This window comes from Palaemon carinicauda, chromosome 2 (assembly GCF_036898095.1).
Source record: "Palaemon carinicauda isolate YSFRI2023 chromosome 2, ASM3689809v2, whole genome shotgun sequence".
In the NCBI taxonomy this organism is placed as follows: domain Eukaryota; kingdom Metazoa; phylum Arthropoda; class Malacostraca; order Decapoda; family Palaemonidae; genus Palaemon; species Palaemon carinicauda.
This window is the reverse complement of record NC_090726.1, coordinates 194,253,104-194,268,626: the sequence shown is the minus strand read 5'-3', so window position 1 is coordinate 194,268,626 and position 15,523 is coordinate 194,253,104. Positions and strand designations below refer to the sequence as shown.

At 36.0% G+C, this 15,523-nt stretch overlaps 1 long non-coding RNA gene across 2 annotated transcripts in view; it reads right to left on the bottom strand.

Annotated features, from left to right (window-relative positions):
* Positions 1–3,415: 3,415 nt before the first annotated feature.
* LOC137629254 (uncharacterized) overlaps positions 3,416–15,523 on the bottom strand; it is a 119,652-nt gene continuing 107,544 nt past the window's right edge. For both annotated transcript variants that reach the window (XR_011041478.1, XR_011041479.1), the window contains 2 exons: positions 6,654–6,787; positions 3,416–5,684 (listed from right to left, as the gene is read on the bottom strand). This is a non-coding gene — a long non-coding RNA (uncharacterized lncRNA). The remainder of the gene's footprint in view (positions 5,685–6,653; positions 6,788–15,523) is intronic.

The window sequence follows — 15,523 nt, the reverse complement described above, 5'->3', positions numbered from 1 at the left end:
CTGGTTGCAGACACAGAAGAGAAGCTTGGCAGATTAGTGACAGAATTTGGAAGAGTGTGTGAGAGAAGGAAGCTGAGAGTTAATGTGGGTAAGAGTAAGGTTATGAGATGTACGAGAAGGGAAGGTGGTGCAAGGTTGAATGTCATGTTGAATGGAGAGTTACTTGAGGAGGTGGATCAGTTTAACAACTTGGAGTCTGTTGTTGCAGCAAATGGTGGAGTGGAAGCAGATGTATGTCAGGGAGTGAATGAAGGTTGCAAAGTATTGGGGGCAGTTAAGGGAGTAGTAAAAAATAAAGGGTTGGGCATGAATGTAAAAAGAGTTCTATACGAGAAAGTAATTGTACCAACTGTGATGTATGGAACCGAGTTGTGGGGAATGAAAGTGATGGAGAGACAGAAATTGAATGTGTTTGAGATGAAGTGTCTAAGGAGTATGGCTGGTGTATCTCGAGTAGATAGGGTTAGGAACGAAGTGGTGAGAGTGAGAACGGGTGTAAGAAATGAGTTAGCAGCTAGAGTGGATATGAATGTGTTGAGGTGGTTTGGCCATGTTGAGAGAATGGAAAATGGCTGTCTGCTAAAGAAGGTGATGAATGCAAGAGTTGATGGGAGAAGTACAAGAGGAAGGCCAAGGTTTGGGTGGATGAATGGAGTGAAGGAAGCTCTAGGTGATAGGAGGATAGATGTGAGAGAGGCAAGAGAGCGTGCTAGAAATAGGAATGAATGGCGAGCGATTGTGACGCAGTTCTGGTAGGCCCTGCTGCTTTCTCCGATGCCTTAGATGACCGCGGAGGTAGCAGCAGTAGGGGATTCAGCATTATGAAGCTTCATCTGTGGTGGATAATGTGGGAGGGTGGGCTGTGGCACCCTAGCAGTACCAGCTGAACTCGGTTGAGTCCCTTGTTAGGCTGGGAGGAATGTAGAGAGTAGAGGTCCCCTTTTATGTTTTGTTTCATTTGTTGATGTCGGCTACCCACCATAATTGGGGGAAGTGCCTTGGTATATGTATGTATGTAGAGCCAAACTATCTGCTGCAGGGTGACAAGGGAATCCTTCAACATTGAGGTCGAAGTGGAAATACACTGTACAAGAAGGTGGAAGGGAAAAAAATAGAGGAGCGGTGGTAAAGAAAGTAGATTGTCTTCCTACTTTACCAAATCTACGCTTCTTTTTTTTCACCTTCCTGCACAAGCTTCTTCTACTTACACCTCAGTGTTAAGTTTCTCTTGTCGCCAGCAGCAGATAGTTTGGCTCCAGTTCTGTATATAAATTGATAAATTGCACAGCTTAAGGTTCACTGTCGACACAACCTATCCTCACCTGGGAGTTAACCAAGGGCTTTAGTTACCCATCTACTGCAAACCTCGAGCGTAACTAACTATATGTTTCAGATACTGCTTCAAATACCATATTCGTTTTTATAAAATATAATTTTATACTTGATGCTCTTAAATGATCAGTATGGGCAAAATAACACTTGCAGGATGAGACATTGATAGTGTTAACAAGGCATTGTCAACAGCTGAATGTAGTGACTTGGATATTTCAGTAAGAGTACAAGAACGTTTCCTTCATTGACTGAATATTCTAAATCGTAGCAATAATAATGAAAGAACACCTATTCATAACTGTTCTGGTAATCTCAATTGTGTGGGGAAGACCTAGTTTGCTTCTGATCATAAGAACAAAAACCATGGAAAATACTTTGACACTTTACACAAGTTTTGACACAATTAAATGAATTGTGGTCACATTCAATATACAGTATGGCAAGCTGTTTGTCGTATTAAGAAATACATTAGTGGAAAGCTGTCTGACCCTATTCAAAATGCAGTAAAAGAAAGCTGTCTGCCCCTATTTGAAATACAGTAAAGGAAAGCTGTCTGCCCATATTCGAAATACAGTAAAGGAAAGCTGTCTACCTCTATCTGAAATACAATGAAGGAAAGCTGTCTGCCCCTATTCGAAATAAAGTAAAGGTGTGTGTATAGAGAGAGAGAGAGAGAGAGAGAGAGAGAGAGAGAGAGAGAGAGAGAGAGAGAGAGAGAGAGAGATTCTTGTTATGTGGTGTGAACTGTGTGTGTATTGTATGAGAAAAGTGTATGTACGTTGAGAAAAGAGAGAGAGAGAGAGAGAGAGAGAGAGAGAGAGAGAGGAGAGAGAGAGAGAGAGAGAGAGAGAGAGAGAGAGAGAGAGAGAGAGAGAGAGAGAGAGAGAGATAGAGAGAGAGAGAGAGAGGTACAAGCTAGTAAAGGAAGGTTTAATTGCACATTAAAGAGACAGGTGTTCAATGACAAAGATAGGTAAGTGCACGTGGATTATGTACCTGTAAAAATATATATGCTATGCAATATAGACGTTTTCAATTACAGTGAAATAGGTGTATCGAGGTGGTGTATGCAGATGATGCTACTCTCTTTGCATCAATTCCATCTCCTGAATGTATATCTGGGGTTGCTGAATCCCTTAATAGAGATCTAGCTACAATAAGTGCATGGTGCAAATCATGGGGTATGAAGTTGAATCCTAACAAAACTCCAAGGGTGATGTCTGTGGCCTTTGCAAAGAGGAGGATAACATAGAGCATTTACTTTGCTGTCAAAACTTAAGAGAAATAAAGTCAAGATATAAGTAGAGTACATATTCTATCTTATACTTCCTATCTACCTTCATGAGTCGGTTTAAGGAAAACACATCTGCACTATTCTATCTTATTTCTCTTCCTCGTATTTTTCTTTTTTAAGTTTTTATAGTTTATTTATGAAAGATATATTTTAATCTTATCATTCATAAACATATCTTGTAGTTTATTTCCCTATTTCCTTCCCCCACTGGGCTATTTTCCCTGTTAAAGCCCTTGGGCTTCGAGCATCCTGCTTTTCCAACTAGGCTTGTAGCTTAGCAAGTAATAATAATAATAATAATAATAATAATAATAATAATAATAATAATAATAATAATTATTATTACAATAATAATAATAATAATAATAATAATAATAATAATAATAATAATAATAATAATAACCCAACTAAGGTTATAAGGTACTAAGAGATGACAGAACAACACCCTACAGTCTCTAGTCTCGCCATTTAAATTGACATTACATTCTTTTTTGACATTACAAACAAAATATTCAATCTGAGAATGCATAAATATTTAAGCATATCAAATGAAATAATTTGATTAGCCATCAAACATTTTCAGTTTACACAGCTGCATTTAAAACTAGCATACAGTAATGGGTATAATATGCAGACAGTGCAGGTTAGTAACAGAATAAGCAAACTACAAATTCATATTGCAAAGTAATTGACAAATAGGAACTTGCAATATTTTGCAAAAATAAACCGCCAACATTGAACAATAGTAGGCAAATATGAACTTGCAAATCTGACAACAAACAACTAACATTGCATAATAATTGGCAAATATGAAATAGCAAATTTGATAATAATAAACTACAAACAGTGCATAACAAATGGCAATAATGTACTCAAAACTTGATAATAAATTACCAACATTTGGTATGAATGAAAAATAAAGGCACTTTTACAGTAGACAGAGTCCCAACTTGGCGATTAGTTCTTGGGTTCTCTCTGTGCAAATGATATTGGTGAATTGATTAGCCAAATTCTTCTTTGATGGAATGTACTTGATTCTGATTTTTCATAAGTTGATTTTCTCTAGTACAAAGTGCTTTTGTGTATCAATGTACTTTGATCTCTCAGAACAATGAGTGTCATTTGCTAAGGCTATAACACCCTGATTGTCAACTTTTTATTTCCGTTACTTTGTCGACAAACTTCGAGAATCTAAGTTCCCAAAGCAGTTATCTGAAATAAACTACTTCTCTTGTTGCTTCACAAAGTGCTACATTTTCTGCTTCATTTGTTGAGTGTGTAGTTATTCTCTGCTCCCAGCATCTCCAGGATATTGTTCCACCTGTTAAGATGATTACAAATCCAGAGATGGATTTTCTTCCATCATGATCATTTGCATGGTCTTCATTCACCCATGCGGATAGACATTCTTGAGTTTTCTGGTAACGAATGGCTAAATCTTGAGTCTTCTTGAGATATCGTAGCAGATGTTGAGCGTTCTTGAGATCTTTTTTGCGAGGATCGTGATTTTTCTGGCAAAGTGCCCCTGTGGCAAAAGCTATGTCAGGCCTAGTGCAATTTACAAGGTGTAAACAAGCTTCCAGTGATTCCTCTGTATTCTGCTGCATTATATTCTTCATCTTCTGGGACTTCGTTTCTAAAATTTTGGGCTAATGGAGTTGACAACCCTTTCAATTCAGCACGATTTTGATTTGTCAGCACTTCTTGAATGAAGTCTCTGATGGACAGAATTTTTGATGGACCTTCTCTGATGTATTTAATGGAAAGAATACTTGATGGCTCTCCTAGATCTTCTACGGCATAATAATTAAAGTGTTACATCTTGTGAATTTCCAACTATGATAAAATCATCTATGTGAACAGCAATAATTATTGATTTTGCTTAATTATAGTACACACATCTATCAAATTCAGATTTAATCCGTCCCATTTTTGTCAGCTTCTCGTTTAGTTCTTCATTCCAATTTTCAACGCTTTGAGGTAAGCCGTAGATACTTTTCTCCAATTCACAAACAAAATGTTTTCTGTTTGCAACTTCACATCCCTTTGGTTGTTTCATAAATATGACTTCCTTCACTCCACTGTTGAGATAGGCTGAATTAACATCAAGCTGTTCAACAGACCATGAATTTTCAGCAGCTAATGCAAGTTAATAGTCTAATGCTCGATTTCTTCACTACAGGAGCGTATGTCTCGAGGTAGTCAGCACCGAGTGTTAGGCAGAACCTTCTGGCCACAAATCTTGCTTTGTGTATCATTACCTCACCAGGTTCATTGTATTTTCTTCTGAATACCCACTTGCAATCAATCACTTTGTATCCTGTTGGTTTTGGCACTATTTTCCAGGTGTCCATGTTTTCTAACACTTCCATTTCTTGCAGCATTGCAGCTTCCCACGTGTGTTTATCAGGACAATTGAGTGTTTCGTCAACAGTCAATGGGTCTTTTGGAAAATGCTGAAAGTCTGTATTGACCTTGCAACATTGGCACTTCCTTGGTTTCCTCGTCATGGTTCTCTTGAGGATTTTCTTGATTTTGATTTTCTTGTTTTTCAGGAATTTCTTGATTTTCTTTACTGTTTTCAGAGTTATCAGGCTTGTCTTCTAGATTATCTTGACTGTCTTCCCTGTTTCTATTGCTTGTGTAATCATCATAGAAATGGTTCTCCCAAATCAGTGCTGTTATCAGTGTCCGAGTTAGATAAGAAGAGTGGCAGATGTGGTAACGTCCCTGACTGGTGAACGCCGGACTGGGATTCTAGTCCAGCTCAAACTCGCTAGTTAGTTTCTTTGGTTGCTGCAACCTCACCATCCTTGTGAGCTAAGAATGGAGGGTCTGGGGTAGCCTCTAGGTCTATCTGCTGAGTCATCAGCAGCCATTGCCTGGCCCTCCTTGGTCCTAGCTTGGGTGGAGAGGGGGCTTGGGCGCTGATCATGTGTGTATATGGTCAGTCTCTTGTCACTGTCCCTTGCCATTCATGAGTGGCCTTTAAACCTTGAACCTTTAAACTGATTGCTGAATCTTCATGTCGATGGCGTCATAGTATCTGGCATTGCACCTGAAATATATGAATAAATAATTTATTCAGAACTGTGGTATATTCAAGTATAAACCATACTCATATTCATATACAAGATATGTGGCCTGCATCCACACACACACACACAAGCATATTATTATTATTATTATTATCAATTATCAATTATTATTATTAATTATCATTACTGAATATTATTATTATTATTATCAATTATCAAATTATCAATCAATAATCAATAATTATTATTATCATAATTACTATTATTATTATTATTATTATTATTATTATGATCCAAGCTACAAACCTAGTTGGAAAACCAGGATGCTACAAGCCCAAGAGCTTCAAGAGGGAAAATAGCCCAGTGAAGAAAGGAAACAAGGAACTCAATAAACTACGAGAGAAAAAAAGAACAACTAAATTAAAACATTTTAAGAACGGTAACGACAGTAAAACAAATCTTTTATATATAAACTATATAACTTTTAAAAAAAAGAGGAAGAGAAATAAGTTAGAATAGTGTGCCCGAGTGTACCCTCAAGCAAGAGAACTCTAACCTAAGAAAGTGGAAGACTATGACCATGGTACAACTCTCTAGAAAGACACCCCAAAATCAAAACATTGTTCTCTAGTCTTTGGTAGTGCAATAGCCTCTGTACCATGGTCTTCCACTATCTTGGGTTAGAGTTTTCTTGCTTGAGGGTACACTCGGGTACACTATTCTACCTAATTTCTCTTCCTTTTGTTTTGTTATAGTTTTTATAGTTGATATAGGAAATATTTATCATAATGTTGTTACTGATCTTAAAATATTTGATTTTTCCTTGTTTCCTTTCCTCACTGGGCTACTTTCCTGTAGCCCTGTTGGGGCCCCTGGGCTTGTGGCAGTATTTCAAACGGGCGGCTGGTACCCTAGCCAACCTACTACCTACGACACATCAGGTAAAGTTGACCAGCGAATACTGTGGATAGTTACTGAATGTTACTAACCAGGCAGATAGCAGAGCGTCAGAGGCCAAAGAACAGTTTAGCTGTGGACCGGTTGAAGTTCAGAAGAGCTAGAGACTTGAAGGTGACTGAAAGCCCAGGGGTCGCCTCTTTGCAAACTGCCACACACTTGGTACCTTGTAGTAAAAAAAGCTATTATGAATTCACAGCTTTTGTAACTAGAGGATCTTATTCTAATATATATATATATATATATATATATATATATATATATATATATATATATATATATATATATATATATATATATATATATATATATATATATATATATATATAATATACACACACACAGGTGATGTAATTTTCAATCTGCTGAGGCTAGTCTTTATAATGATACTGATACCTCAGTGTTTAAAAAAATGATAAATATAATAATGATGATTTTTCTCAGAAGTAGTAGTAATAATAATATATAACAAGACAGTTACATTAAAACAACAACAAAGAGAAAGAATACTTGAAGGAATCTAACTTTCAGCTTATATGATTTTTTATTTGAAACCAAATTATAAAATGCGACTTGCTTGAAAAGCAAAATGAGATAATGAAACTACCAAAGAACAGCTACAACAACCAGTGGTATTCTCCAAGATGGCATCAGCTGTAGACGAATAAACAGACACAGACACACACTCAGATTGCCCGGACCTTATCTCCGGTCGGGGACTCTTAGACAGTCGTCATAGCCCCCAAGGGTAGAAGACCCGACCGGTGTAGTCAGGGTCTTGCAAGATTCTCAACCCAAAGAAAATGTTCTTGCTGTGGGTCTTGCTGGCATTAACCTAAGTTCAGTTGTCCACCAGTGTATGACCCATTTCGCGAGCCAGACACAGGATTCTCTGTCGTGCTGATGGCCTTGTTGGCAAGGTTGGTTATTTGCATCTACAGTATGTTGAGGGCTATATTATACTTAGATACAAGTGCCCCAAACAGAGATGAATACACACAAGCAAAAATAATATATATATATATATTATATATATATATATATATATATATATATATATATATATAATATAATAAATATATGTATATATACATACATATATATATATATATATATATATATATATATATATATATATATATACATAAATATATATATATATATATATATATATATATATATATATATATATATATATATATATATATAATATATATATATATACACTTTGCACTTCATAGTCCTTAACCATGTAGGCCTGGGTCTTTCAATTCTTCTTGTACTTTGTGGAGCCCAACTGAACGTTTGGTGAACTACTCTCTCTTGGGGAGTGCGAAGAGCATGCCCAAACCATCTCCATCTACCCTTCATCATGATCTCATCTACATATGGCACTCGAGTAATCTCTCATGTAGTTCCATTTCTAATCCTGTCCAGCCATTTAACTCCCAATATCTTTCTGAGGGCTTCGTTCTCAAATCTACTAAATCTATTGGAGATTGTTTCCTTGTCATACTATGACTCATGTCCATAGAGTAACAACGATCTCACTAAACTGATATATAGTGAGATTTTTATATGCAATTTCAGGCGATTTGATTTCCAAATTTTACTCAACCTAGCCATTGTTTGATTTGCTTTTTTCAATCTTTCACTAAACTCTAATTTTAAAGACCCTGTATTGGAGATCATAGTTCCTAAATACTTGAATTATTCTACCCTATTTTTCCAAAGTTATTTAATCTTCCATTGCATACTGCATTCTCATCATCTGTCTCTTTTTAATTGTCTTTAGGCCAAACTCGTGTGATATTTCATGCATTCTGGTAAGCAAGCATTGCAAATCCTGTGGTGTTCTGCTAACAAGGACATCAGCATATTCTAGGTCTGCTAAATTCCTATCACCAATCCAGTCCAATCCTTCTCCCCCATCTCTGACTGTTCTACGCATTACAAAATCCATGAGGAGGATAAACAACATAGGTGACAACACATTCCCTTGGAGTACTCCGCTGTCCACTGGAAATTTATTTGATAAGACTCCATTAGCATTAACTTTGCAACTGCTTGGCTCAAGAACAGACTTAATCAAAATCCCACATTTATTATTATTATTATTATTATTATTATTATTTGCTAAGCTACAACCCTAGTTGGAAAAGCAGGATGCTATAAGCCCGGGGGCTCCAACAGGGAAAATAGCTCAGCGAGGGAAGGAAACAAAGAAAAATAAAATATTTTAAGAATAGCAACATTAAAATAAATATCTCCTATATAAACAACAATAACTTTAACAAAACAAGAGGAAGAGAATTAAGATAGAATAGTGTGCCCGAGTGCACCCTCAAGCAAGAGAAGTCTAACCCAAGACAGTGGAAGACCATGGTACAGAGGCTATGGCACTACCCGAGATTAGAGAACAATGGTTTGATTTTGGAGTATCCTTCTCCAAGAAGAGCTGCTTACCATAGCTAAAGAGTCTCTCTTCTACCCTTACAAAGAGGAAAGTGGCCACTGAACGATTACAGTGCAGTAAGAAGAATTGTTTGGTAATCTCAGTGTTGTCAGGTATATGAGGCAGAGGAGAATATTATGTAAAGACTAGACCAGACTATTTGGTGTGTGCGTATATTTGTGTGTGTAGGAAAAAGGAAAATGAACCGTAAAAAGAGAGAAGGATCCATTGTACTACTGTCTGGGCAGTCAAAAGACCCCATAAGTCTCTAGCGGTAGTATCTCAACGGGCGGCTGGTGCCCAGGCCAACATACTACCTACAATGTTACCATTATTTTTCGGATTATATAAGATCAAGGGAAAATTTTATTTTTGTTATTGTGTATTATGCGTCATGGTTAAATAAAGCCATAGCTCATAATAATATAATACGAATTAAAGTAAATGTGACAAAAAGTGACAGATGCGTACACATATACGTGTGTGTATATATATATATATATATATATATATATATATATATATATATATATATATATATATATATATATATATATATATATATATATATATATACATTATACAAATATATATACATATTTATAAATCATATATATATATATATATATATATATATATATATATATATATATATATATATATATATATATATATATTTATATATACACACACACACACGTGTGTGTACAAATACAGTATGTGCATGTGCATATAAACAGTATAGAAAGCCTCTCTATGACAAAAATAATGTTTCTAAACATGAAGTCGAACTATTTTCAGTGAGATTCACACTTCTCCATGCATGAAAATTCATAGACTATTCCTCATGACAAGATTTTAAAGGTCACTCATAAAATGGCAGAGGCAAAGGACAACGACATTACCCTATCAAACAGGACAATGCCCTAGAGACTGACCATATGTACATAAGAACAGCACCCAAGCCCCCCCTCCACCCAAGCTAGGACCAAGAAGGGCCAGGCAATGGCTGTTGATGACTCAGCAGATAGACCTATGGGGTCCCTTAAACTCCCATCCTTAGCTCACAAGGATGATGAGGTTGCAGCAACCAAAGGAACTAACGAGTTTGAGCGGGACTCAAACCCCATCTGGCAATCACCAGTCAGGGACGTTACCACATCGGCCATCACAACCCAGTTAGGTCATGCTTGCTATATACTGTATTACAAGTCTTACCTTCTGGTAAGGGGCTTTCAGGGAAACACATTGATTGAAGATTTTAATGTGTGCGTGTATGTGTGTGCGCGCATGCGTGTGTGTGTTTGTTTGTGCAATATTAGTTAATTTTGTGAGAGGTTAATGCCTTAACTACTGAAGCCTTAGAATAGATTAACATCTATAACATTAATCATATACCTGTCAATAGAACACAGGTGTTTTTATCAAAGAAATTTTGTCTTTTTGTTTACAAAAACTGTTCACTGGTATTGTTGGCACAATGTGTTCTAGAACCCGCAATGACAGTAACAGTCTTATGCTTATATTAATGATTTTGTTTACAATTTAGGATCTTTCATTTATTACTTTGGTGATTTGATTTTTTTTATTTGATAAGGAAAGTGAACAGACATATTGACACTAGAATTTCTTTTGGATACTGCAGGGGGATTTTTGCCGTCAGCAGAGGCACCTGATAGAGCAATTTCGTAGTGATATATATGGTGACTTTCTTTGAGCTGTATATTAATGGAATGTATTTATGAATTTGGGTAGGACTGGGTCTTGTAAGGCCATTCAGCACCCAGGGTTACCTGGAGAAACTCCTGAGTTACAGTATGGAGAAAGGAAGCAACAGAGGCTTAAGAACTCTGAGAGTACTATCCTCCCAAAGGAATGAGTCTAGTTTTATTGTCTTGATTGGTTTCCCTATGTACGGCAATTTCAGTCTTTCGTCAGAGTGACCAGTTTACTTGTTTCATGATACTTTCACGAGGCTAAGGACCATTGTTAATGGTTAACTACTGCACTGTAATTGTTCGGTGGCTACTTTCCCCTTAGTAAGAATAAAACTCTCTCTTTAGCTATGGTAAGCAGCTCTTCTAGGACACTCCAAAATCAAACCATTATTCTCTAGTCTTGCGTTGTGACATAGCCTTTGTATCATGGTTTTCCACTGTCTTGGGTTAGTTCTCTTGTTTGAGGGTATACTCGGGCACACTATCATATCTTATTTCTCTTCCTCTTGTTTTATTAAAGCTTTCATAGCTTATATAGGAAAAATTTATTTTAATGTTACTGTTCTTAAAATGTTTTATTATTCCTTGTTTCCTTTCCTCACTGAGCTATTTTCCCCGTTGGGACCCTTGGGCTGGGCTTATAGCATCCTGCTTTTCCAACTAGGGTTTTAGCTTTGCAAGTAGTAATAATAATAATAATAATAATATCAAAAGGGAATTAACCAGCCCAATGAGTTAAGCTTGACTCATAGAGCTGGCTCCTGATGTTAATAATCATATTCTTCTTCAGTCATGGCATTTCACTTCCCTGTCCACTTGCTATGATAGTTCACTCCAACCACCCCTGATTTACATTTTTTCTTTAAAATAGAGCCTTCTTTTTCACTCTTTCTAATCTATTCCCCCCAAAAAGACTGATCACACAGCAGATGTGACAAATATAATCAAGTTATTTAATTGTTAACCATGAATGCACTTAACGCTATTCTAAAATGATATTTCTAGCAATTTACTTTTTCAAGTTGTTGATGATAGGGTTTCTTTCTAACCACTTTCTTGTTTGCGTTTTGAGCAAGTTAAGGGATGATTTGCATATAAATTAAATATGTGAATTTGGGCCGTAAGATGATAGGCCTCCTGCTTCTCCAAATAAGCACGTCTACAATCATCACTGAACCACGGTTTGTCCTTCACTCAGTACCTTAGCACACGAGAAGGACAACTGGATCAGCACCACTATACAATTGTGACCAATTCAGGTCCAAAAGATCATTTAAAATCCCATTCCAGTCTGCTTGAGATATCATATAAAACTTACATGAGTATGATACATCAGAGACAGGCTGCTCAGTCTTCACTACTAATGAAATCAAGGCATGATTAGATGTTCCAACTGTATAACTAACCTTACTTGTTATAACACAAGGGGAGTCGGTGTATCAAGGTCCAAGCAGTTACCAGACCTGTGAGTAGCTTCCCTTATGATTTGCCCACAGCCTGATTCAGAGGCAAAGTCTACAAGCTCTTAAGCAATGGCCATTGGTAGGAGAAACAGAATTTAACCAATCCTTATGGTGACCATTGAAATCACCAACTAAGACAAGAGAGGTCTTTCTATCATCTTGTATCTTGGCAAATGGTAAGATGTCATTCAGCACTCTTGTACTGATAGGAGAAAACCCTGCAGTTGTACTACAAAGTAAAAGTTAAGAAGTTAGACAGCAAGATGGGATCGAAGAAACGGCTACAGAACAGGAACGGGGATTCAGTACATGACTAAAAGGCAAGCGCAGCTAGAGCAAAATGAACGTTGCAAAAGACCTTTAGGTAATGTCTACAGTGCACTGCTCAATGTGCCTGGATGGCACTACCCAAATGGGAAAATGGTCTGTGCTGTGATCACCAGTACTGTACTTTACAATTGAACCAAGTCTTTCCTTTTGTTTGGAGGGGACTTCTTTTCTGATGTATACATGTCATACTGTATATCATTCTATGGTAAGGTCGTTTTGTCACTGCCATAAAAGTGCATCGTGCAGCAAATCATCTGTGAGCACAGCTAAGTACAGAAAGATACACAGGGGATGAATGGATGACGACACTTGCATGGATCTTACTTAGGTGCTTTGAACGTTGTGACATCCTACGAAATAATTTGTTTATATATGGAGTGATAATAAAGTGTAATAAGGATTTCTAGACAGTAAAAAACAATATTTTGGTATGATTAAACATAATACCATTGTGTTTAGATACATGTTTACAGTAAATTTGTGAAATTAATAAATAGTTTTAATGCCTTGAGGATTAATGGCATTAATTAGTAATATATTTAGACAGCTATTAAATTTTTCATTAATTTCACTGTAAAATATGCGTGTAATAGCTGATCAATAAAATTAGTATTAAGGCCTGTATAAAGTACTACTGAAGCTGTGAGCTTACTATAAGTAGATGTATGTAATTGTATGTATAGTGTGTGTAGATAGTAGACTATGAGCTCCCACAATTTTCTGTGGATGGTGGCTGCCACTATTTCGTGGTGCTAAGAAAAAGTGGAGAAGGAAGCTCTAAACACACCGCCACAAAAACCTGGCTCGTGTGTAGGCATACATAGAAAATTTTTTTTCATTTCTCATCACAAAATTGTGTCAGCCAACGTCCACTGAAAATTGCCCCGTGTGTGGGGCCCCTAACGCAGAAAATAAGTAAAAGTAAGATTTATTCTATTCTATAGTGGCCCAATCACTCATACATCACCTTTACTTTCATTCCTCAGCAGTTTTCTCTATCCTGTTCAATCATTGTTTTTCCATACTCTATTTTTGTCTCCAAGTCATGCAGTTTTAGCGTTGAAAAAATTTTTGCTTACTAAAAAATAATGCAAACTTGGCTATGAAATTATCTAGACCAATGGTGCACAACCGGCGGCCCGCGGGCCGCATGCGGCCCCCAGTGAAGCACATGGCGGCCCTCGAAGTTATCATAGAAAACACAATATATCACTCTCTGTACAGTAAAAGAAAATAATAAATATAAGCATATTACTCCATCTTATGATATAATTACAAATAGTAAAAATGTACTATATAACACACACACACACATACATACATATGTATGTATGTATGTATGTATATGTGTCTGTGCATATATATATATATATATATATATATATATATATATATATATATATATATATATATATATATATATATATATTTATATATTATATATATATATATATATATATATATATATATATATATATATATATATATATATATATGTACATACATAGACATATATATATATATATATATATATATATAATATATATATATATATATATATATATATATATATATGTGTGTGTGTGTGTGTGTGTGTGTGTGTGTATAAATATATTATTCTTTGTGTTTTCTTGTTATTGCTGAATTATCTCGTTATCTATAATCAGTTCATTCACTAAATTCATAATTTCATCACTATCCTCGAACACGAAAGCAGTCGAGACAAGAGGTGAACGCGTATGGTTGTCCACAACGGACAACCATACGCGTTCACCTCTTGTCTCGACTGCTTTCGTGTTCGAGGATAGTGTTGTGAAGGGAAGGTAACCACCTGAAGTTATATCTAAATTAATATTTATCATAATTTTGAATACTATTCTCTTTTTTAACAGATGCGAAACCTGTTTTTGTTTTTCTTGTTTTTCTTTTTTTATTGTATTTTACATTCATAATTATGGTTTCCTAATACATCTAAATTCCAGTTTAAAAAGTTTGTAAAATGATTATTTGGCAACCTTCCAAGTTAGCCAATTTGTCTGAGCTCCGAGGACCGATAGTTTCTTTGCAGTCTAAAATAGGAGATATTGCTACAAGGCCAGGCATTTATCATTGTAGTGTTTTCAGATTAATTTTGCTTAGCTACTATGGCTTCTGGTACTTCTGTGGACAAAAACTCAAGTCGAAAAAGAAAGCTTGAAGATGAACATAGAAAATTTCAAGAAATATGGACAGATAAATATTTCTTTGTGGAAAACAGTGAAAAAAAAATCATTTGCTTGATATGCCAGAATAGTGTGGCCGTTTGTAAGGAATACAATTTGCAAAGGCATTATCTGACAAAGCACAAGCCTTATGAAAAATTTGTTGGTGAACTAAGAAAGCAGAAAATTAAATCACTAATGCAAGGTTTTCATGTGCAGAAAAATATGTTTATTCAGAAAAATAAAGAGGCACAGGACGTAACAGAAGTGAGTTATGAAATTGCAAACCTGATTGCTAAGCATTCCAAGGCATTTTCAGAGGGGGATTTCATTAAAAAGTGTATTCTACTTGCTGCTCAAAAACTTTCTCCTGATGTTTTGAAAAAGTTTGAGAATATCAGTTTGAATCGTATGACAGTGCAACGTCGTATTGTTGATTTGTCGGGTGATATAGTAGACCAGTTGAAGGAGAAAAGTAAACAATTTGTGTACTTCTCCCTAGCCACTGATGAATCTACTGATGTTACATCTACGGCTCAGCTACTTGTATTTGTACGTGGTGTAACAGAGGACTTTTCTATTCATGAGGAACTCGTAGGGCTCAGTTCATTGAAGGGGCAGACAACTGGTAGTGATTTACTTAATGGACTTTTAGAACAAATTTCAGTAATTGAGTTAGATTTGGACAAGTTAGTAGGAATATCAACTGATGGGGCTCCAGCAATGATAGGCAAG